The sequence below is a fragment of the Pteropus vampyrus genome, unplaced genomic scaffold, assembly GCF_000151845.1.
Source record: "Pteropus vampyrus isolate Shadow unplaced genomic scaffold, Pvam_2.0 Scaffold197, whole genome shotgun sequence".
Lineage (NCBI taxonomy): Eukaryota > Metazoa > Chordata > Mammalia > Chiroptera > Pteropodidae > Pteropus > Pteropus vampyrus.
The window spans coordinates 362231-386308 of record NW_011888978.1 but is presented as its reverse complement, the minus strand read 5'-3'; the positions used below and the strand labels follow the sequence as shown (position 1 = coordinate 386308).

At 37.7% G+C, this 24078-nt stretch overlaps 1 non-coding gene across 1 annotated transcript; it reads right to left on the bottom strand.

Moving 5' to 3' along the window:
• Positions 1 to 15754: 15754 nt before the first annotated feature.
• On the bottom strand, positions 15755 to 15873 carry LOC111746694. Its single transcript, XR_002783226.1, has one exon. It is a non-coding gene; the product is annotated as a 5S ribosomal RNA (ribosomal RNA).
• Positions 15874 to 24078: the final 8205 nt, after the last annotated feature.

Genomic DNA, 24078 nt, shown 5'->3' with positions numbered 1-24078 from the left:
GACCGCCTCCTTACATAGTATACAAGAATAGACTTAAAATGGATTAAAGACTTAAATGTAAGACCTGAAACCATAAAACTTCTAGAAGAAAACATAGGCAGTAAACTCTCTGATATTACTAACAGTAATTTCTTTTCAGATATATCTCCCCAGGCAAGGGAAAAAAGAGAAAAAATAAACAAATGAGACTACATCAAACTAAAAAGGTTTTGTACAGCAAAGGAAACCATCAACAAAACAAAAAGACAACTGACTGATTAGGAAAAGATATTTGCAAATGATACATCTGATAAGGGGTTAATATCCAAAATATATAAAGAACTCATACAACTCAACAACAAAAAAAACAATCCAATTAAAAAAAGGGCAGAAGACCTGAACAGATACTTCTCCAAAGCGAAAATACAAATAGCTAACAGACATATGAAAAGATACTCAAGGTCGCTAATCATCAGAGAAATGCAAATTAAAACCAGAATTGAGATATCACCTCACATCTCTCAGTATGGCTATCATCAATAAATCAAAAAACAACAAGTTTGGTGAGGATATGGAGAAAAGGAAACCCTCATACATTGTTGGTGAGATTGCAAATTGGTATAGCTGCTATGGAAAACAGTATGGAGGTTTCTCAAAAAAATAAAAATGGATATATCTTTTGACCCTGCAATTGCATTTCTTGGTATTTATCCAAAAAAAACCCAAAACGATAATTCATAAAGATCTATGCACACCAGTATTCATGGCAGCAAATTTTACAAGAGCCAAGATATAGAAGCAACCTAAATGCCCATCTACAAACGATTGGATAAAGAAATTATGGTTCATATATACAATGGAATATTACTTAGCCATTAAAAAAATGAAATCCTACCATTTGCAATGATATAGATGGACCTAGAGGTTCTTATGCTGAGTAAAATAAGTGAGACAGAAAAAGATAAATACCATCTGATTTCACTTACATGCTAAGTCTAAGGAACAAAAAGAACAAATTAATAAAAAACAGACTCACAAATAAAGTGGACAATTTGGTGATGAACAGAGGGGGCTGAGAGAATGGGGTGAAAGGTTAAAGAAGTACAAATTAGTAGTTGATAGATGGTCACAGGAATGGGGAGCACGGCATAGGGAATGCAGTTAGCATTAATATATTGGCTAGGTGGAGAGCCAGGGGATGGAGGGAGCAATTGGGCGGATCGTTTTATGAACTATATAGATATCTAACCAATGTACTGTATACTTGAAACTAAGTAAAATAAATAAATTAATTAAAAAATACTATCTTTCAAAACAATATTTTTGACAAAGTACTAGCACACTATGCTCAGAACAGTGCTTAGACAGTGAATGGAAAATGCACTTTTCTATAACACCTGTGATAAAGGGTTTGACATGAGCACATTAGAGTCAGCTTGATACTTTTGTAGAATGGAAATCAAATTTATTCACTCATGCAAGTAGCGAAATCTGTCATGTGACTTGTTATTAGTAAATTTATAACAGGCAAGTTAAAATAAATTTTTAAAAAATTTTTCTTAACCACAATCCTAAACCTAACCCAATAACACACACTAAACTTTAACCAAAATCTGAACCTTAAACCTAACATTAATCCTAACTTCAACTGAAATCCTAAATTTATCTTTAATCCAAACCCTAATATTAACCTCAACAATAACCATAACCCTAAAAGTAGAGTTAACCGTGACCATTATATTAGACACCAACCCTCAACCACTAATAAAAGTAGTGTCTCAAACTAGCCTGTAATATAGCTACTAATAATAATGCCATGTCATAAATTTACCTATAGGCATGACAAGATATATTTGGAATTCATTTAAAAAATAAAACTTGTAAAAGTAAGTGTCCTTGCATTAGACCCACTACAGATAAGTGTGATTTCCAGTCTCTGACCAACTGCTGCTCTGAATGCAGTTCCAGTGTTTACAAAAAGTTCTAGCATTTCCCCCAAAACATCTCCTAGACGTGTCAGTTGAAGATCATGTGCATTTGAGATGATCCAAACCTCTCTTCCCCACTCCGCTCAAAGTGTGAGAGGTTGATGAGTAAAAGAACACCCTGCTTTTGGAACCACTTGCCTCTTAGCAAGAGATGAACAAGGAGCCACGTCATGAACTCAGCTACATGTCTGTCAGGGTGGATTGAGTTTCAAACCATGCTAGACCTCTTCCAATGACAGTGTACTCAGTACAGAGGCTCTGCTACACGTGATGCAGGTGAGTGTGATGGCCACTCTCCGGGTAAGCACTATTGACTGCAGGCTTAACAATTCTCACTGCGTGTTAGGACTTTGTCAAAATATCTCTTGGATATGTTGGGCACAGACCATGTGTGGTCAACTATGCACTTAGGTTCCCTGTGCTGAGAGGAAACCTGAGATGAGCCTGTATTTGGCAGTCTCTTTCTCAGGACCTACAAGTGCACATTGCTGTTAAACACAGCACGCCATGCACTGCAGAGGAATTTTAGGGTGATTCATGGAAGGAACCCTCTGTGAAGTGCTCCTGGCAACTCTCCCATTTGGTATGCATTTATAAACAAATGAGACCACAATTTTCATTCATCGCGTTATGCAATGCAAATGTGTTTAATGATAAACAGACCAATGTGCTGGAGGTGTTCGACAACAGCCTTTCAGAAGGAGATAGGTACCAAGTCATGCTGTGAACTTGGCTCCACGCAGAAGAGGGTACATTTGCACACCACTTAAAAAACAGACCCTGCAGAATTTAATGTGCTCACTTCAAACGCATTTCTATTTGCATTACAGGTAAAAGTGATGTCTGTTCTCTGACTAATCACTGTTTGGAGTGCAGCCTTGGTGCCTCACACAGTGTGTTAGGCCTTTGTCAAGGCCTTGGGGCACACTGTCACAGGCCACCTGCATTAGAGAATGTGCTTAGTCCCCATTGACAGAAAGAAAGACTATGATAAACGAAGCTGGCAAGGACCTTTTTGTGACATACAAAGTACCTGTGGCATTTAAATGGCCTTATGTCTTCCAGGAAGCTTAGAAGTTTATAGGCCAAACATATATTTTGTGAAATGCTTTCAACAACTCTCCCATTTGCGGTTTCTTACAAATGAGATTTCAGTTTCAACTTATCATTTTATACAGTGTGTAGAAGTTCAAAGAGTCAAAGGACGCTGATCTAAATCATGTTTTTTTCCCAGCTTTATTAAAATATCATAGACAATTAGTTGCTTGTATATACAAGGTACACTTCAATGAGTTTTTTTCAATTATAGTTGGCATACATTAGTTTCAATTGTACAGCATAGTTATAAGAGATCTATGTAACTCACAAAGTGATCATCTCACTAAATCCAGTATCCCTCTTCCCTCTTACATATTTATTACAACATTATTAACTATTTTCCTTATGCTATGCTTTATATCTCCATGTCTTTTATGTAACTATCCATTTTTACTTCGTAATTCCTTTGCCCTTTTTTGCTATTTCCTCAACTCCTCTCCTATCTAGTAGCCCTCAAAATATTCTCTGTATCATGAGTTTATTTTTGATTTTTGTTGTTGTTGTTTATTTTGTTCTTTAGATTCCACATGTACATGAAATCATGTGGTATTTGTCTTTATCTGACTTATTTTATTCAGCATGATACCCTCTAGGTCTATCAAGGCAATATCTTTTTCCATCGTCTTCCTTTTAGTCTGTGTGTGTCTTTTGATCTGAAGTGAGTCTCTTATAGGAAGCATATGTAAGGGTCTTGTTTTCTTATCCATTCAGCCACTCTATCTTTTTGTTGGAATACTTAATTTTTTTCCATCTGAGGTACTTGTTGATATAAATGTAGTTATTACCGTTACTCATTACTCATTATTCATGTTTTTGATACATGTTTTTTCTTCTTAAAGAAGTCCCTCCAACATTTCCTGTAATGCTACCTTGGTATTGATAAATTCCTTTAGCTTATTTTTATCTGGGAAGCTCTTTATCTGTCCTTGGACTCTAAATGAGAGCTTTACTGCATAAGGTATTCTTGGTTGTAGATTCTGGGTTTTCATCACATAGAATATTTTGTGTCAAACCCTTCTGTCTTGCATAGTTTCTTTTAAGAAATCAGATGCCAGTATTATGGATGATCCCTTATAGGTAACTAACTGTTTTCCTGTTGCTGTTTTTATGATTCTCTCTTTGAATTTAACCTTTGGCATTTTCATTATGATGTGTCTTGGTGTGGGCCTCTTTGGGTTCCTGGTTTTTGGGATTCTCTGAAATTCCTGGGGTTGTATGTCTATTTTCTTCACCAAATGAGGGAAGTTTTCCATCATTATGTCTTCAAATAGATCTTCAACTTCTTGTTTTCCTTCTGTACCCCTATGACATGGATATTTTTACATTGAATTGTGTCCCATAGACACTTTAAGTTGTTATTATAAGCTTTAAGTGTCCCATAGACACTTTAAGTTGTTATAATCCTATTCTTTATCCACTCTGTTGATTCTTTCTAACAGCTTCTTCATCTCAAATGTGTTCTTCATTTCTGACTAGTTCCCTTTTATAAATTCCATTTCCATTTTTATGTTTTTTATCTCTTTGTTAAAATTCTCACTAAATTCATCTACATTTTCTCTAAGTTCATTGAGCATCTTTATGACCAATGTTTTGAGCATTGCTTGATTCTATTATTCCTGGATCTCTGTTCTATTCTCTCATATGGTTTCTGCTTCTTTGTCTCTCCATTTTGGTTGCCTTTCTGTGTCTGTTTCTATGTACTAAGTAAAGCTCCTAAGTCTCCAAGTCTAATTACAGTAACTTTGTGTAGTAGGTGTTCAGCAGCACAGTCCTGAGAGGGGTTCAGCTGCAGGCCAAGTAAATCTTGTGTTCTCATTCTCCTCCCAAAATAAAAATAACAATGACTATGTGAGGTGATGGATGCATTAATTAGCTTGATTATGGTAATCATTTCACAGCATATACATATATCAAATCATCACATAGTATACCTTAAATATACACAATTTTTATTGGTCAATTATACCTCAGTAAGGCTGAAAATTCTAGTTGTTGTGTATTGGTGGGGTAGGTATGAGGAAAACTGTACAACTCTATTATACCAGGTGACCCGGGGTTGCACGTTCTTGTCATGTCTTAAGGTCACCATGAATGTTGCTATCAGACCAGTGAGAAATAAAAAGTGTGCTCCTCAGTAAATTTATTAAAGCAATATAAATGCTACTGTTACATTGCAGAGTTTATGAAAACAGCTTGCTCCAAGTTTGTTATACTGCTTTAATAAATTGAATTTTTTATTGTAATGACACATTTAGGTATATTTTCACAAGTTTGATACAAATTTTGAAGTATTATAATAGTAAGAGTAAGAACATACGTAGTCATTGTCTTACCATAGTTAATCTTTAAAGAATTCAACAAATTTTAAAAATTAGCCATCCCTTCCTTGTATTCTTTTCTCAGATATTTTATTTCTATATTTATTTAAAGTAATAAAAGAGAGGCATTCACTGGCCATTTTCATCATTGGGGAGATTCTTCTCTCCACATCACAGAATTTTGTTCGTGCCAATAGAAACCCCTGATGCATTTATGCCACTTTGGGGAAATAGTCAATTGTCCATTTTTAAATCTTCCTGTCATAGATGTGTTAGAGGAAATATTCCATCTCTTCCTTCAGCCCTACTTTTGTCTTGTCCACAGCAGGAGGATCACCACCTCATTGCAATTTTGTGACAAAGCTGATTCTGCCCAGGTAAGGCCAAGGATCTTCTCAAGCACTGTGGAGCAGGAACAGAGCCTCCTCTGGAACTGCCTGCAGGACAACACAGGGCTATGCGGAGGTAGGGTTGGTGGAAAGCATTACTGAGAATCTGCATACAGTGCACATTCCCAATCCAGGTGTGTCATTAGTAAAATATGTGTTTTACTTCTGGAAGAAAGCACAGGCAGTAATCTCTCTAACATTGCTACTAGTAATCTATTTTAGAACATATCCCCTCAGGCAAGGGAAACAAAAGGAAAAATAAACAAATGGGACTATATCAAATTAAAAAGTTTTTGCGCAGCAAAGAAAACCATCAGCAATATGAAAAGACAACCAACTGAATGGGTTGATAAGAGCTTAATATCCAATATAGATAAAGAACTCATACAGCTCAACAAAAAAAAAAAAATCACACAATCCAACTAAAAAATGGACAGAAGACCTGAACACATATTTTTCCAAAAAGGACATACAGATAGCCAATATATAAAAAGATATATAAAAAGATGCTCAAGGTCACTAATCATAAGAGAAATGCAAATTAAAACTATAATTCCATTTTATGTCCTTACATCATTGACTTCCTGCACACTTTGATTTTGATATGCAGGCTACACTGTTCAATATAAGCTCAGCTACAAGTTAATTGACTGTGTTAAGGCCTTTGATGGCCATAGCTGGATCCAAGTATACCCCCCAAATTAAAAAATACCAGAGGCATGATATCACAGTTATGTGTTGGCATGGGTTGATTAGTCATTAGTCCATCGAGATGCCTTATTTAAGGGGAAGAAATGGGTGATTTTAGGTGAGATGGTCCTGGAGAAAGAACCAGATGTTGTTTACTCTACTCCCCAGTCTTAGAAGGCCCCATGATTTATGCGCCCAGGGTGAGAAGAGGGATCCTTTTCATAAACATTGCTGGTTTCACGGAGTTTGGTAGTTAAAGGACACCCATTGGAGGTGATATATATGTAGTCTGGAAATGATTTGACTTAATGGAATATGTATGGTAAACAATTGTGTGTACTATGTTATACTAAGGATTTCATATTTGACCTGGATATTTGTATTGTTGAGAATTATGGTATTCTCATTGATGTATTATGTCAGGTCTATAGTGTCCTGTACCTTTTAATATGCATGGGGTAAAAACACTTGTCAGAATGGCAATCACCAATAAATCAAACAAGTGTTGGTGAGGATGTAGAAAAAGGGATTCCTCACATACTATTGGTGGGATTGCAAATTGGCACAGCCACTCCAAAAAACAGTCTGGAGGTTTCTCAAAAAATTAAAAATGGATATACCTTTTGACCCAGCAATTGTATTTCTGGGTATTTATACATGGAAAACCAAAACAATTATTTGTAACGATTTGTGCACACCTATGTTCATGGCAGCACTATTCACAATAGCCAAGATATAGAAGCAACCTAAGTGCCCATCAACAGATAATTGGATAAAAACGTTCAATGGAATATTGGCCATTAAAAAAAATGAATTCCTACCATATGTAATGACATGGATGGACCCAGAGAGTATTATGCAGAGTGAAATAAGTCAGACGGAGAAAGATAAATACGTATGATTTCACTTATATGTGGAATCTAAGGACCAAAAAGAGTAAACTAATAAAAAACAGACTCACAAATATAGAACACAACCTGGTGACAGCCAGAGGAAAGGGAGTTTGTGGGGCTGAGAGAGTGGGGTGAAGGGTTAAAGAAGTACAAATTAGTAGTTGATAGATGGTCATGGGGATGGGGAGCATGGCATAGGGAATGCAGTTAACAATAATGTAATGGCTAGGTAGAGAACTAGGGAAGAGAAAGAGCAATTAGGGGGATTGTTTCATAAACTATGTAAATGTCTAACCAATGTACTGTGTACTTGAAACTAATGATAAAACAAAATTTTAAAAATTATGTGTTTTAGTGATTATCAGACTAATTTTCCATTTATCAAATTATATAAACCTGGGGGAAGAAGTAATTGCCAACCCATAAACCTGAATCTTTAATGTAAATATTGAAAACAGATATGTGCATGTTTTGAAAGGATTTTAATTTACTAGTTTTATTAAGTGGTTAAAACTGATGTTTTGATTTCCTAAGTGTTGTCTAAAAAGAACGAATAGCCATAGTAGTATTTTTCTTAAAAAAAAAATTTATTCTTTGGTTTAAATATTCTGAGTGAAAATTCATAAGTTAAATCTATCTTTATGGCTTCAAACTCTGTGAAATGTAGAAACATTATGCCAAAGATAGATTCATAAAGAACCAAAATTATTAATTATATTGTTGTGGAAAAAAAGTTACCCAGAGTTTGGTTAAACTTTTATCCTGGCTAATTACTGAGATCATATTTATGTGGCATAAATACAACCAGGGTTCTTGGTGTTAACAATCCTACAAGAGTGTTGAACCCTTGGAATTCTCCCCAGCTTCCAGGAGTTCTCCCCAAGAGCTCCTAAAATAAATTCAGGTTGCTAATGTCTTCTAATAACATCCTCTCAAACAGTAAAAAGAATGCCTTCAGTTTCCACCTACTTACCTCAGATCACGAAGAAAGTAAGATTATAATTGATGAACTTGTTCTATGAGCTTGTCAGCAATCTCCATATTCCTATAAAGGGATTACCACATGAGCACCATATTTGAAAGTACACTCGCATTTGAAAATTATGAGAGAGGGGTGGGAAAAAAAGGTGTAGACGAAAGAGGCTCTGTTCATTCTTCTCGTAACCAAATCAAAGTATTACAGAAACATGGAGAAAAAAGCATCAAAGTCACCTGGGATCTAGACAAACAGAAGCACTACAACTAGGGAGAGAAATAATTAAGCAACCTGCAATGGCAGAAGGTAGGAAGGGGCAAAGTTGTGAGGCTGCCTGGTCCTGAGCGGCTGAGTGGGACAGAGGCTGCAGCAGTGGCAGCCAGCAGGTGCAGGCATTCCTCTTAAAGGGGCTGTGTCCGTGAGCAGACTTTTGTGGTGACAGACTTGCTCTCTCTGAGCACCAGCGCTGAGTCGGGTTCACAGGGGTGCATCAAGGAGTTACAGGGGGACACTGAGTCGTTGGAATGAGGGCCAGAGGTAAGGCTTTCTCCCAGGCAGAAGTGCTGTCTGTTTTCATTGTTCCTCTATTGAGTCCTCCTCGCTCCCAGTGTTCAGACTTAGCGCTGCCATAGCTGAGACATCATCAAACTGGATAACAGAGGTTACTCTGCTCATAAGATTCCCTGAAACTTTATCTCTCCCAACTCACAGCCCAGCCTAGACCACATCCAGGTGTGCATTCAGAGAGTCAGGTGATCCTCGCTGAGCAGTGCCAAGACTCAAACTGATGGCAGCTGGCCTCAGTTTCTAGTGTGGTTTCTTGAGGCAACTATAAACACAGCATCTGTGGATTGCTTGCTGAATCTTAACAGGTCACCCTGGATGGTGTAACTAAATTTGGCCTGCAGCTGAACCCCTTTCAGGACTGTGCCACTGGACACCTATTACACAAAGCCACTCTAATAAGACTGGGAAACTTAAGAGCTTTGCTTAGTACATAGAAAGACACAGAAAGGCAGCCAAAATGGAGAGACAACGAAGCAAAAACCATATGAGAGAATAGAACAGAGTAATGGAGTCAAGCAATCTAATAGATGCAGAGTTCAAAACACTAATTATAAAAATGCTCCATGAATTTAGAGGAAGTGTAGATGAATTCAGTGAGAACTTTAACAAAGAGATAAAAAACATAAAAATGGAAATGGAATTTATAAAAGGGAACCAGTCAGAAATAAAAAACACATTACTTGAGATGAAGAGTATATTAGAGGGAATCAACAGAGTAGATAAAAAAAGAGGATTGAACCATTGATATAGAGGATGGGGAAGCCAAGGACACTCAATCAGAATGCAAGAAAAAAGAAGCCAAGACTCAAATAATAATTTAAGGAGCCTATGAGACATAATCAAATGTAAAAATATTCCTGTCATAGGGGCACCTGAAGGAAAACAAGAAATTGAAGAGCTATTTGAAGAAGTAATGATGGAAAACTTACCTCACCTGGTGAAGGAAATAGACATATAACCTCAAGAAGCTCAGAGAGTCCTAAAAAACAGGAATCCAAAGAGGCCCACACCAAGACACATAATAATTAAAATGCCGAAGTTTAAATACAAAGACATTCTTAAAAGCAGCAATAGAAAAACAGCTAGTTACCTACAAGGGATCATCCATAAGATTGGCAGTTGATTTTTTAAAAGAAACTATGCAAGACAGAAGGGCTCGGCACAAAATATTCCATGTGATAAAAAGCCAGGATCTACAATCAAGAATTCTTTATCCAGAAAAGCTATCATTTAGAGTCAAAGGACAGATAAAGAGCTTCCCAGACAAAAATAAGCTAAAGGAATTTATCATTACTAAGCCAGAATTGTAGAAGTGTTAGAAGGACTTCATTAAGAGGAAAAACATGTTTCAAAAACATGAATAAAGAATGGTAATAACTACATTCCTGTCAACAAGTACCTCAAATGAAAAAGAATTAAGTGCTCCATCCAAAAGATAGAGTGACTGAATGGATAAGAAAACATGACCACTCCTTATGCTGCCTACAAGAGACTCACTTCAGATTAAAAGACATACGCAGACTAAAAGGAAGGGGATAGAAAAAGATATTGCCTCGATAGACCTAGAGAGTATCATGCTGAATGAAATAAGTCAAATAGAGAAAGACACGTACATGTGGAATCTAAAGAACAAAATAAATAACAAAAAAAACGGAAATAAACTCATAAATACAGATAATATTTTGAGTGCTACTAAATGCGAAGAGGGTTAGGGGGATGGTGAAAAGGGGCAATGGGATTACAAAGTACAAATGGAGAGTTACAAAATAGATATAGAGATATAAGTTATAGCATAAGGAAAATAGTCACCAATGTTGTAATAAATATGTAAGGGGGAAAGGGATACTAGATTTTATGAGTTACATAGATCTCTAATCAGTATGCTATACAACTGAAACTAATATATTATTGTATGCCAACTATAATTGAAAAAAAAACTCATTGAATTATACAATGTAAATGTGAGCAACTAGTTATCTATTATATTTCAACAAAGCTGGAAATAAAGATAAAGAATATATAAAATGGAATACTATTCAGCCATAAACACAATTTTGCCATTTGTAACAACATTGATGAACATTGAGGGTATTATGACAAATTTTCCTAAATGCATTCCATCACAAAACTCAAGAATATTTTTGGAAATATACTTTGGCATCCAATAAATCTGGAATTCAATTAAAAATTTAACAAGAATACCAAACAGTGGGGAAACACAATGTATAATGAGAACAATCAATCTATTATTTCAAAATGAACAAGAACTGGCACGAACATTAGAATTAATGTTAAAGACATTTAAAGAGTTACAATAATTATGTCAGATATTGAAAAGTTAAGGAAAAGGCACACACCATACCTATGTCAAATTTATGATATGAAAATTATGATGTGTGTGATGAGAAAATACACTGGATGGAATGAATAGAAAAATAGGCACTCTTATAACTGTTAAAAGAGGAAAGAACAGGCCCAAGGTAAAGTCTCTTACCCTGGGGATGAAAATCAAGACTCAATTGCAGCCCTTTTCAGGAATATGAACTTAAACCAGTCTCTCTGGGTTGATCTGATCAACTCTATTGGGGAAATCTGCCCAATGAGACCCTGTAGCAATCCTCTCACCCAAATGGTGAGTTTGCTTGAAACAATCTTTTATTTTCTTTTGTTAATAACTTTTTTGTCCTGCTTAGTGTCTGCCTATAAAAACCATCCATTTTGTACAACTAGTTGCATTACCACTCTACTTATTAAGTGGGGGTGTTGCCTAATTCATAAACTGTTCAAGAAATCCAATTAGTTCTTTAAAATTACTTGGTTAAATTTTTGTTTATTAACAGATTTGGTGGCAGTAGAAGAACCAAACGATTTTCCTGGTGGCTTTGGGGACAATGAGAAACACAAGCGTGGTGCATGAGAACCCTTTTAACTTCTGTCTTTCTTGCCGCCTCTGCAGGCTGTGAATAAGCTTCTCTTACCCACAGCTCTCATGGCATTGAGCTTCAGACCTAACTCATTTTCCAGATAACAGTCCCCCATATGTTTGGAATTAGTCTGTATTCCCCATTCTTTGGGGTCTGCTTGTTCAGGACTGTGGATGAAAAAAGGCTTTGTAATAAATCTGACCAACAGTAACCTCACAGGTGGTCTAACCATAAATCCCTAACTGGGCAGGTTGTGTGGGCAGTTATGCCCCAAGGCTGTGACTTCCCTAGTGAAAGGTTCATCTTTGCCTTAAGAAGCCTTGTCCACTGTTCTAGTGCATCTAGGGTCACACACCTTTGAGATGGCACAATGACCCTTTTCTCCAGACACCTCCGAGGTATAACCGCCCTCAAGGGAGCATTTGAGATCCTGGTTCCTGGCATGTCATCAGTTTGGCTCCAATAAACTCAAAAAATCTTTTTTGAAATTGGAAGTTTCTTACAGTCCTTTCCCCAGTCTCTGGATTCCACACTGGGAATGTTTAGTAGTTACCGGCCGGAGTTGGCCACAGCTGCAGTTATTGGAGCCTCAGGAGATTTGACCCTACGAAATGACACTTACCCACAAATAGTACATGCTGTCTAGTCTTCTTAATTCTGAATCGACTCAACATGTCTGTGGAAGTAGACTAACTTTCTATGAGATCCTTCTGCTTTCACTACCTAATCTACATTTTAAATGTTACAACATTCTTAATCCTGCTATATTATTACCTCTAGTTGACACAAGTGAGCCCATGACTGTGAGGTAATAACGTTCCATTCTGTGACACCATGCCTTGATTTATGGGACAGCTCTTTAACCTTGATCTAATTAACATAGGGAGGAGGCAAGAGAACAAAATGTTAAATTAAGCTATATTCAGAGACTGAAGTATGCTGATTAGCCCTGCATCTAAGCCACAAGGACACCTGCAGAACAAAGGAAGATTTCTGCTGGGATTGTTAACAGCCCACTTCCCCACACCCTGAATGGAAAACAGGTAAAACAGAGTCTTTAAGCGGCTTCCTACACAAAATAAAATTGTTCATTCTCTATGGCTAAAACCATGGGGAACTATAAATCAAGGGAATTGCCAGCAGGCCTTTCACACTACATATTCTTACATTTTCACATTACTTACTCTTGCTCTTCCTCACTGTATGTCCATATTATCAAAAAAAAAATGAATAAATAAAAGTCTTTAAACTGTAATTCAAAGAAACAAAGAATGATGTATAAACTGAATTCCCTGAACACTCAAGGTTCCTCTCAGTGTCTTTTTCTCTGTCCCGCTCATTGTCTCTATCTCTCTCTCTGCCTGGCCCCCTGTGTCTCTCTGACTCTCCCTCACTTTCTCCCTCTGAAAGGAAACTGCACTCTGTGGAGTGTTACTCCTTCTCTAATAAACTTTCCTTTTGACTCTAACTCTGGCATGCATTTGAATTCTTTCTTGTGCTCAGCAAGAACTGTCACTCAGTGCAGGGCTTGAGCTCCCCACCCTGCCCCATTCAGGGGACTTTGCCCTGTCCTAAATCATAATCTTGTTTATTGATGGATCATACTGTAGAACTAAAAAAGGGAACTTTCAAACTGATTATGCTATTATTACTTATTATCATCTACTCAATAGGGAAACCTCCCACAAGCTAAATTAGTCCAACAAGCAAAGTTCCATGCACTTACCTGAGCATGCCTGTTATCAGAAGGGCAAACTGTTAATATTTACTGGTAGCCAGTATACCTCTAAGGTTGTCCATGAGCTTTGGATATTATGAAAACAAAAGTGTTTTCTTATGTCCTCTGGGACTCTAATCAACAGTGAGCAATGAATAAACAATCTTCTTACTGCTATTCTCTTACCTTCTAAAATTGACATCATCCAAATTGAGGCTCACACTAAAAGGTCTGAATCTGAGTATGAGGAAAATATTCAAGCTCACTTTCATGCAAAGGCAGCAGCAACACAATCTGTGAAGACTCTGGTGCATGTAGTTAAAGTCCAATCTACTTCTGTAGAAACTGACCCCTTATTGCCACACTTTTGGAATCTTAATGTCGTAACATGGCAACAGTCTGCCCCTGAATCAGAGAAATTAAGATGAATAAAGAATGGCTGTAAATTAAACAATCCGGGCTATGGGAAATCCAAGATAGTGTTTGTCTCTTTCCATTTCCTTGGCAAACCCTAGTTTTCATTCCACCATAGGGCATTCCAGATGACTCAAATGTTAAATAGACATCTGTGGGGAGACTTCTATAAAATTGCAAAAGTAGTCTACCAGTAATATTTGACTTGCCAGGTCTCTAAATCTAGAAAAACTATTTTTGTCCTTATAAGCCTCAAACCCTTTGACTACCTGCAGCTTTACTATATTCACTGCCACTTAGTATGGGTTATCAATATGTTGTTGGTACTATATGTGTGTTTTCTGGATGTGTGTAAGCCTCCCCCTGCTACAAGGCTGATGTCTTCACAGTGGCAAAGAAACTGTTCGAAAATATTTTTCTCACTTGGGGTATAGCTTCTGCATTCTCCAGTGATCAAAGTATCCACTTCATTGGGCAAATCATGCAAGTTTTAACAAAAACCTTGTAAACTTCTTAGAATTATCACTGTACCCGAATCAACAGACAAGGACAAGGAACTAATGGGACCCTCAAATTAAACTTTTTAACTTGTCAAAACTATTGGATGCCCCAGACCTAAGGTATTGCCTTTGGTCTCACTGACCATCTGCTATACCCTCTTTGTAAACATAAACTCACTCCACATAAGATGGTCACTGAAGATGAGTGTCTACTGGTATACAATCTTTTGCTGATCCTTTTTTTGTCTCATGCTGGTATAATCAAGCCAACCATCAAGTCATTAAAAAAAGAAAACTTTCCCAGATCTTAATTTAAGGGATTCTGTTGATCACAGTCTGGAGGCTGGCTACTGGGTATTCTGGAAGCATTGTCAGAGGAAAACAACTTCCTAGACCCATTGGAAGGGACCTTACCAAGTACTCCTAACCACTGACACTGCTCTGATACTAGAAGACATTGAGACTTGAGTGTACATCTCAGAGCTGAAAAAGACTCCATGTGACATCTGGTCTTGTACAAATGCTGGAGACCTCCACATCAAATTGACAAGGAATAGATGCAGCTGACCTCAAGGTAAACTGCTTTTGCATGAGACAACAGATCAAGGCTTCACACTTTAAGCATGGATTTTTTTTTCTTTTCTTTTCCTTTGCTCTCACCTGTACTAAAAACGTGACTGACCCCTAGCTTGAATGGGCAAACACAGCAATCCCTGTGAATACATCTACAGTACTTCTGTAATGAAAACAGTTTGTGCCCCAATAGGATTTATCTTTGTCTGTGGTGGCTATCATTCTCTTTGGGCCTATGAATGCCTAGATGGCTGGCATACATGTGGCAATGCCTCTTAGGTTATCTGTGTCTCTAACTTTTCTTGAGCAAAATAACATATCTTATTGGTTGAGTCCCCTAGACTTATAACATCAAGGTAAAAAGGACCTACCAGGAGGCATCTATAACTCAGGAATTACTTCCTTTGGCAAGGCTCTATTTCCCTAATTAAGGGTAAATACAAATGAGAAACATGATGAGAAACCTCTCCTTACCTCTGGGAGACACCAAGTTTTGCTACTGAAGCTTTAGCTGCCCAGCAAAAATCTGTAGACTATTTTCCTAGAATAACTCTTGACAATAGGATAGCCCTTGACTGTCTCTTAAGTGATCCAGGGGCATCTATCCCATGGCCAGTATCACCCGTTAGGCTTAGACTGATATTCCTGGGGAAGCTGGAACTTAGTCCCATAAGATCACTGTGCAAGCCACTTGGATTTATTTTTTTATTTTATTTATTTATTTTTTATGTCTACAGCAACTGGTATTCCCAGGTGGTCTCCCATCCAGGTACTAACCAGGCCCAACCCTGCTTAGCTTCCGAGATCAGATGAGATCAGACACGTTCAGGGTGGCATGGCTGTAGACTCTACTTGGATTTAAAAAGATGGCTCCTTCAACAAGATATTTCTTTGATTGATTTGGGTCTTGGGTACAATAGCTTTAACATGTACTTCAAACATTGGAAATTATCCTGCTTATAATTATCATAATAATATCCCTGCTGTGCTATATTCTCTCAAATGCTTTAAAATGCATGTTTGCAGCCACTGACCACTAATCAAATGGTCTCCCTAAGACAAAGACATTAAAAAAGGACTGGAGATAATTACCTGCTTAAAGATTGCAAACTGGAAGCCATGGGCTGTGAGAAGCACAGGGACTAAGCAGATCATGACCTGTGAACACCAAAGAGAGGTTCAGTAAAAGCCATGAGGACTCCCGAGTGGTATCTGAGAGTGGCACAAATGCTTTACACTTCAATCACATCTCTCAGGCTACCAGTATAATCAAAAGGATGTAGTCGTTAAGGAAAAAAAAAAGGTCCAAGGTGGTCCCTTGCCCCAGGGCAGCAAACAAGGTTTAATCACAGTGTCAGCCCTATCAGAAATGTAATCTTAAACAAATTGCTCTGGAAAGTTTTGATGAACTCTGGTGAGATGATCTGCCTGATAAGACCCCTGCAGCAATCCCACCACCACCCAAAAACAAAACAAAACAAAACAAAAAAAACAAAAAAAAACCAAGGTGACCTTGCTTGAAGCAACTTTTTTTTCCCTCTTTTGCTAATAACTTGCTTGTTCTGCCCAGTTTTGTAATCACACACAAACTTCATTTCTTTAATATAGTTTCTTCCCTCTGATTCAAGCTGGTTTTGCCCAGATTGCATTGTGATTCACTTGATTCTTTTCTTGCCCTCATCCTCTGTCTGCCTGCTCCTTTAATCATTAAGCCTTAGGACATAAGATTAATCAGGTCTCAGGTCTATAATCATGAGGATGATAGGTTTCTGTTGGACCTTAGACTAAGGATAACTTTTTAGCTTTAGATGTGTTTCAGCCCCAAGCCCATCAAGGCAGAACAACAAAGCCCTTGTCCACAGAACCAGGCCACGGGACCAGACAGAATAGTGCCATGGCTGATTCCAGAACTGAACACAATGATCAATTACTTTATCCCCCTCCAGTCCTCCAAACAGCAACACCTGGGACCCCAACTCTCTTAGTTTCTATAAATACTGATTTTTCCTTATGTAGTCTGTACTCCTGAGACACCTGGGGAGCCAGGCCTTTGAACGATAGCCTGCCTATGTCTCCGGGACTTGCAATTCTCTAACAAATCTTACTTTCTTGGCTGCAAAAACCTGCATGTATCCCTTCTTTGGCTTACATGTGCTCAGGCAGATGGATCCCTTTTTTATCCCAATAATAGTTTCCGCCTATGAAAACATTCTATTTTGTACATTCTCTTGGAGCACCTCTCTATTTATTAGATCTGATGCTGTCTGATTCATAAATCATTGAATAAAGCCAATTAGATCTTTAAATTTACTTCGGTAAACATTTGATTATTAACACAAAATAGCGAACTTGAAGATAGGGCAATTCAAAATAAAGCAAAGATGAAAAAGTACATAGAAAATGATACAAGACAGAGCAAATTTCCCCAAATGACGGGGAGACCAAGCCCTGTACGGAGAGAAGCGGGTCCTTTGGCAGAGAGTGTAGAAAGAATTCAACACATATGCCAATGTTAGAGTCAAAAGAAAAGTTTATTGGAAAAGGGTAAATGTTGGGTGAGAGGACTGACAAAATGAATGTAGTCAGGCTCTCTCCCAGTATTGTAGCCGCCAGCCCCCGATAGATACACGGATCACCAGAAATCAGTGAGTTATAGGAAACACACTCTTTATTCAGCCAGCTGGGTCTGCCAGGGGTACGCAGACCCCAAATCAAGCAGCCTCGAAATGTAGAGGTACAGGGTTTTTAAGCCCTAAACCCCCATTCTTCATCCTGTTTGAACATACGAGTCTGTTTTTCTTCTTTTTACTAACTGTCAACCCACAGGTCGGTTGTGCAAGCAGGGGTACAGAAGCAGAAAGTTTATTGCTAGAGCATTATTTTCTCATGGGCAGTAGTAGCCAAGCAGCAATTTTCCAGCCAGCACACTAGCAAGCCCTGTGGTTTCCCTGAAGCTTTAGCTACAGTGTCTCAAGTGACCTCAGATATAGCATCCTATGTAACCTTAGATACAGTGTCCTATACAACCTGTAGATTGTGACTGATTATAGTACCTGGCCTTAAGCCACTATTATGTACCTTGTTATAAGGAGATCCCCGCCTGTGCAGGCTGGGAGGAGCTGGAACTGTGCCTGTGCCTTGTTGTGTCCTGCTATGCCTGAATAAAGCTATGTCGCATCTGCCCACAGCTCCTTGCATATTTTTCCAGCTGACAGAACCATGCACCCAAAGTTTCGGTACCCCAAACCTGCAGAACAGTAACACTTCACAGGGTATGGTCTCCTCTCAGAGGCAGAGTGTGAGAGGGACAGTGAGAGGGAGAGTGAGAGAGAGAACAGAGTATAGGTACTGAGAGGGACCCTGAGTATTCAGGGAATTCGGTTTAGCTGTCATTCTTTAGTTACAATTTCCTTTGCTATGGGCATCCAGTGAGGAAGAGTAAGAGTATGTAGCATGAAAAGATAAGAATATGTAGTATGCAAGGCCTGCTGTCAGTTCCTAGCCTTTAATCCATAGGTTCCCCATGGTTTTAGCTATAGGGAATGAGTCTTGGTTCCTGTTTCCCCTTCACAGGTGTAGGGAATGGGCTGTTGGCAATTCCAGCAGAAATCTTCCTTTGTTCTGAAGGTATCCTCCTGGCCTAGTTGCAGGGCTGATCAGCATATTGCAATCTCTGATTGTGGCTTGATTAACCTTTTAATTCTCTTTCCTCCTCCCTACATTAAAAATGCAAAGGCCCAGTGAGCTGTGTGTCATAATCGGAAAGCTCATATGCATTTGGATGAAGTTACTGAAGTAGAGTTTAGTAGGCAAAAACTATGTTTAGATATATGGCTGAATTTTGTTTGCAATTTGGCACAAACTATAAAGATACAGATCCAAAATGTTCAATAAAATTTAAACACAACAAAGATAAAAATAACTTCACTAAGGAAAATAGTAATCAAATTGCTCAAAACAAGTGATTAATTTATTATTAGTTATTTATTTTTTATTAAAATTATTGGGATGACATTGGTTCATAAAACCAAATAGGTCTCAAGTGTACAACTCAATAATGCATCATATGTATATTGTATTGTGTGATTAATTTTTTAAAGCAGAAGAAAAAATGGATTTATTCAAAACAATGTAAGCAAGAATATAGTGTAAGAACATCTTTAAAGTACTAAGGTATAACAAATTAAATGATTAGAATTCTGTATCCAGTGAACATACCTTTGGATAATGAAGGTGAAATGAAGATGTGAACAGATGTACAAAAGCTGAAACAATTAATGTTACAAACCATGTGACCTCACTCTAAAAAATGTAAATGATTGTGTTCAAGCTGAGGAAAGGTGATAACAGATGTTCTTGATGTCCATTGCAGGTAAGAATTCAAGGACACAGTGTGGAAGCCAAGCAGGCAGTAGATTAATTAGAAAGGGTAGAACGTTCTCCATGTGGCAAGAGCGAGCAGGCCCCCAAGAGCAGCTGCTCTAAGGAGAGGTGGGGTTTGGTGATTTATTATGTGTAGGTGAAAGGGTGGAATATTCAGCGCTTAGGTGGCATATAGGTGTCCCTAAGTGGGTCCTTGTTGACTACTCCCTTACTGTGAAAGTGGCATTTTTGTCCTTATTCGGCTCTCTCTGGATGCCATGGTGACACAGTAGGTGGAGATTCCCTTAGTCTGTTGCGCTAATAGTATAGTAATCAGCCAAAGGTCACCTGTGAGCATCCTGATCTCCCACCAGCCACCTGGATCTAGGTCAGGTTGGTTTGGTGCTGGCATTTTGCTAAGGGCTAATCAAACCTCCTCCTTCCCTTCCCACCACGGCCTTAATCTTCCAGCCTACTGTAACAGCTGGAAATGTTTGCTTCATGAATAAAATTTGTTTTTTCAGTTATTTAAACTTTTCAAAAAAATAATTTACAACCATAACTAATATGTATTCTCAGATTTATTAAATCTATGTAGGTGAGAACAATAGCAAAAATAGTGGGGAAAAATGGAAAGAATTTAATAATTATTTTTATATTATAGATAAAAAAGCATCATTATCCTTGAATTTTGACTGTAATGAGTTAAAGAAATATGCTATAAACAACCACTAAAGCATTTTTACATATTATTTTTACATGTTATTTTTATTAACATTTCATAGTGAAATGTTAATAAAATAATATGTAAAAATAATCAATCCAAAAATAAAGCAAAATTAAGGGAAAAAAAGAAAGAAAAAAGTTGGACAAATCAAAAGCAAATTGCAAAATAGTAGACATAAACCTAATCATATGATAAATATAAGAATTGCTGATGGTGTGCAGAAACTAGCACTCTCAAACACTGTGGGGAGAGATGTAAACTGGGACAAGCACTTTGAAACAGTCTGACAGTTTCTCAAAGGAAAAATATATGCCTACAATGATTTAGGCATTCTGTTTATATATATATATATATGTGTGTGTGTGTGTGTGTGTGTATATATATATATATATATACACACACACACACACATATATATGTGTATATATGTGTGTGTATATATATATATGTATATGTGTGTATATATATATGTATATGTGTGTGTGTATATATATATATATATATATATATGTATATATATATACAAAACATATGTATATGTTTTCCCCCAAGAGGAAAAGAAAGTATCTTTTTTTAATTCAAGGTGTATGCTACAATGTTCATTTTAGCTTCACTCGTCACAGTCTAAAACTAGATATAATGAATAATTTTTTGGTGGAACTATAAAATTATTTACTCAGCAGTAAAAAAGAATGAACTACTTTTCTCTCACTACTCCTATTCAACATTGCACTAGAAGTCCTTGCTAATGCAATAAAAGAAGAAAAGAAAATATATATAAAACAGGTATATATATTGTGAAGGAAGAAATATAACTCTCTTTCTTTGCAGATGATACCATTATCTATGTAGTAAATTCCAGAATCAACAACAGCAACAACAAAAAATAAATGGCTGAAACTAAAAGTGGTTATAACAAGGTTGTAGAATACAAAGTTAACACACAAACATAAATTGTTTTACTCTATACCAATAATGAACAATTGGAATTTGAAATAAAAAACACAGTACTATTTTAATTGCATCTCCAAAAATGAATACTTAGGTATTCATATATCTAACAAAATACCTACAAAATCTATAGGAGGAAAAGTAAAGGAGCCTGATGAACAAAACTAAAAAAAAAAAAAGAATTAAATAAATGGAGAGATATTCCATGTTCATGAATAGAAAGATGCAATATTGTCAAGCCGTCACTTCTTCCAAACTTGATCTAGATTCAGCAAATCAATAAAAGTCCCAGCAAACTGTTTTATGGATATTTACAAATTCAAAAATTTCTAGGGAGGGGCAAAAGACTCAATATAACCAACATGACATTGAAAAACAGAGAATTGGAGAACATTACCCGACTTTAAGTCTTACTATAAAACTGCAATAATTAAAACTGTGTTTTTGGTAAAAGAATAGACAAATATACCAATGGAACAGAGAAAAATGCCCATAAATAGACCTCACATATATAATTAACTGATCATTAATAAAGGAGAAAGGGCAATACAATAGAGCAAACAGATTCTCTCAAACAAATGATGCTGGAACAACTGAACTCTACATAAAAAAATAAATCTAAATTAAGACTTTATACACTTCACAAGAATAAACTAAAAAATATTGTAGAATAAAATCTCAAATTATAAATACTTCTAGAATATAACAGGAGAAAAAATCTTGGTGACCTTGAATATGGCAATCTCATTTTATATACAACATCAAAGGCAAAGTCCATGAAAAAAATCGATAAAATTGATTTCATTAAAATTATAACTTCTACTCTTCAAAAGTCAAGATCAAGATAATTAGAATACACCACAGAGTGAAATTATTTGCAAAAGATACACCTAACAAAGGCCCGTTATCCAAAATATACAAATAACTCTAAAATGCAACAATAGGAAAATAATTCGGCCTTCCAGACACAAGGGCAGAATAGGTAGATGCAGTGTTTGCCTCCTCAGATGACAACTTCAAAATTATAACTAAACTACAGAACAACCATCATCAAAAATTGCCTGGTCTAGCTGAACAAAAGTCCTACAACTAAGGACCCACGTGGAGACTGGTAGGAGGGGTGGAGATGTATACGGGGGTCTGGTCCCACATGGTGTGTAGTGGTTAAAAATCAGGAGGGGCATCTTGGCTATGGAGGTCCCCCTGAAGGTGCAAGGGATCCCAACCCTGCATGAGATTCCCCAGACCAGGGTTACATTGCAGTGAAGAGAAGTCCCAACAAAATCCGGATGTGAAATCCAACAGAGATTGTGGCTGAGTGAGATGGAGGACTGTGGAAGTACAACATTCATCTTAAAGGGCCAGTGCATGGACTGACCTGCAGATGAACTCACTTTGAGCTCCAGCACTCGGGCAGAGGCTCAAAAGGTGCCAGGGACATGTAGGGAGGAGCTGAGTTGTCTGGGTTCAGGGCCAAGGGCTGGAAGGGACAGCTTTATCCCAGAAATGCTAGTGGAGGCCATTGTTCCTTTGAGCTTTCCCCACAACCCAGTTCATTGAGCCTTCCCCCCAACCCAGTATGCAGACATAGGTGGCCACCATATCTGAGTCTTCTTCAACCTGGCTGACACTGGTCACTCTGCCTCAGTCATTCCCTCAGATCCCAACCCAACCAAATTGTAGGCCCACCCAAGCCACTTTCGATGAATTTTCCATACAAATGGCCTGTCTTGGCTCGTGATGAGAACTTTCTTAAAATCCTCAAAGGTTCAAAAAACCAAAGAAATGGCATTTGGCCTCAGTGTGCCTCGTATCTGTTGCTGAGCAGCCCCAAGCTCCGCACTAGTGGCAGCCATCCTCGGTTCATGGCTTAATTTCTTGAGGCACTTCCAAGCCCAGTGCAGGTGGCAGCCATCTGTAGATTGCTTGGTATCTCATGCTAGTTGGCCCTGGGCAGGGTACAGTCTGTGGCTGAACTTGGCCTAGAGGCTGGCTTCTGTATGAGCCGGAGAGCCACACAGGGTTGCATTCAAGGATGACACACCCAAAGAGCAGACTGGGCAGGCATAAGAGCCCTGCTGAAACAGATCCTTCTCCATAGAGTCAGCCCCTACACAACAGTTCCCTCAACTGTTGTCACAGCCAGTCCTTACAACCAATCAATCTGAGGGTCAGTCCCTCCAATTGACATGCAAATAGCTACCAAGGCTCAACTACAATAGGAGGGCACACATAACCCATGCAAGAGACACATCTAGAGCACCCTGCTCAGGTGACAAGGGAGATTGCACCAGTGGGCCCCACAGGACACCTACTATGTAAGGCCATTCTACTAAGACTGGGAGAGCTAGCAGCTCTATCTAATACATAGAAACAAACAGAGGGAGGCAGCCAAAATGGGGCGGGGGGATAAAGAAACATATCCCAAATCAAAGAACAGAACAAAGCTCTAGAAAATGAACTAAACAAAATGGAGACAAGTAATCAACCAGATGCAGAGTTCAAAACACTGGTTATAAAGATGCTCAATGAATTTAGAAGAGTAGATGAACTTGGTGAGAATATAAACAAAGAGATAAAAATGGAGATAGTAAACAAAAGCAGAGATAGAAAGCATAACAAAGAGCCAGTCAGAAATGAAGAATACAATCACTGAAATAAAGAATATATTAGGACTCAACAGTAGATTAGACAAAGCAGAGGACTGAATCAGAAAATTAGAAGACAAGGTTGCAGAAAACACCCAATCAAAACAGCAACAAGAAAAAAGAATCCAAAGTAATCAAGATAATTTAAGGAGCCTCTGGGACAACATCAGACATAACAACATTCACATCATAGGCATAGCAGAAGAAGAAGAGAGAGCGCAAGGAATTGAAAACCTATTTGAAGAAATAATGACAGAAAACTTTCCTAAGCTGTGACGGAAATACACATACAAGTCAAGAAGTGCAGAGACCCCAAACAAGATGAACCCAAAGAGGCCCACACCAAGACAGTTTTTCTTTGCTT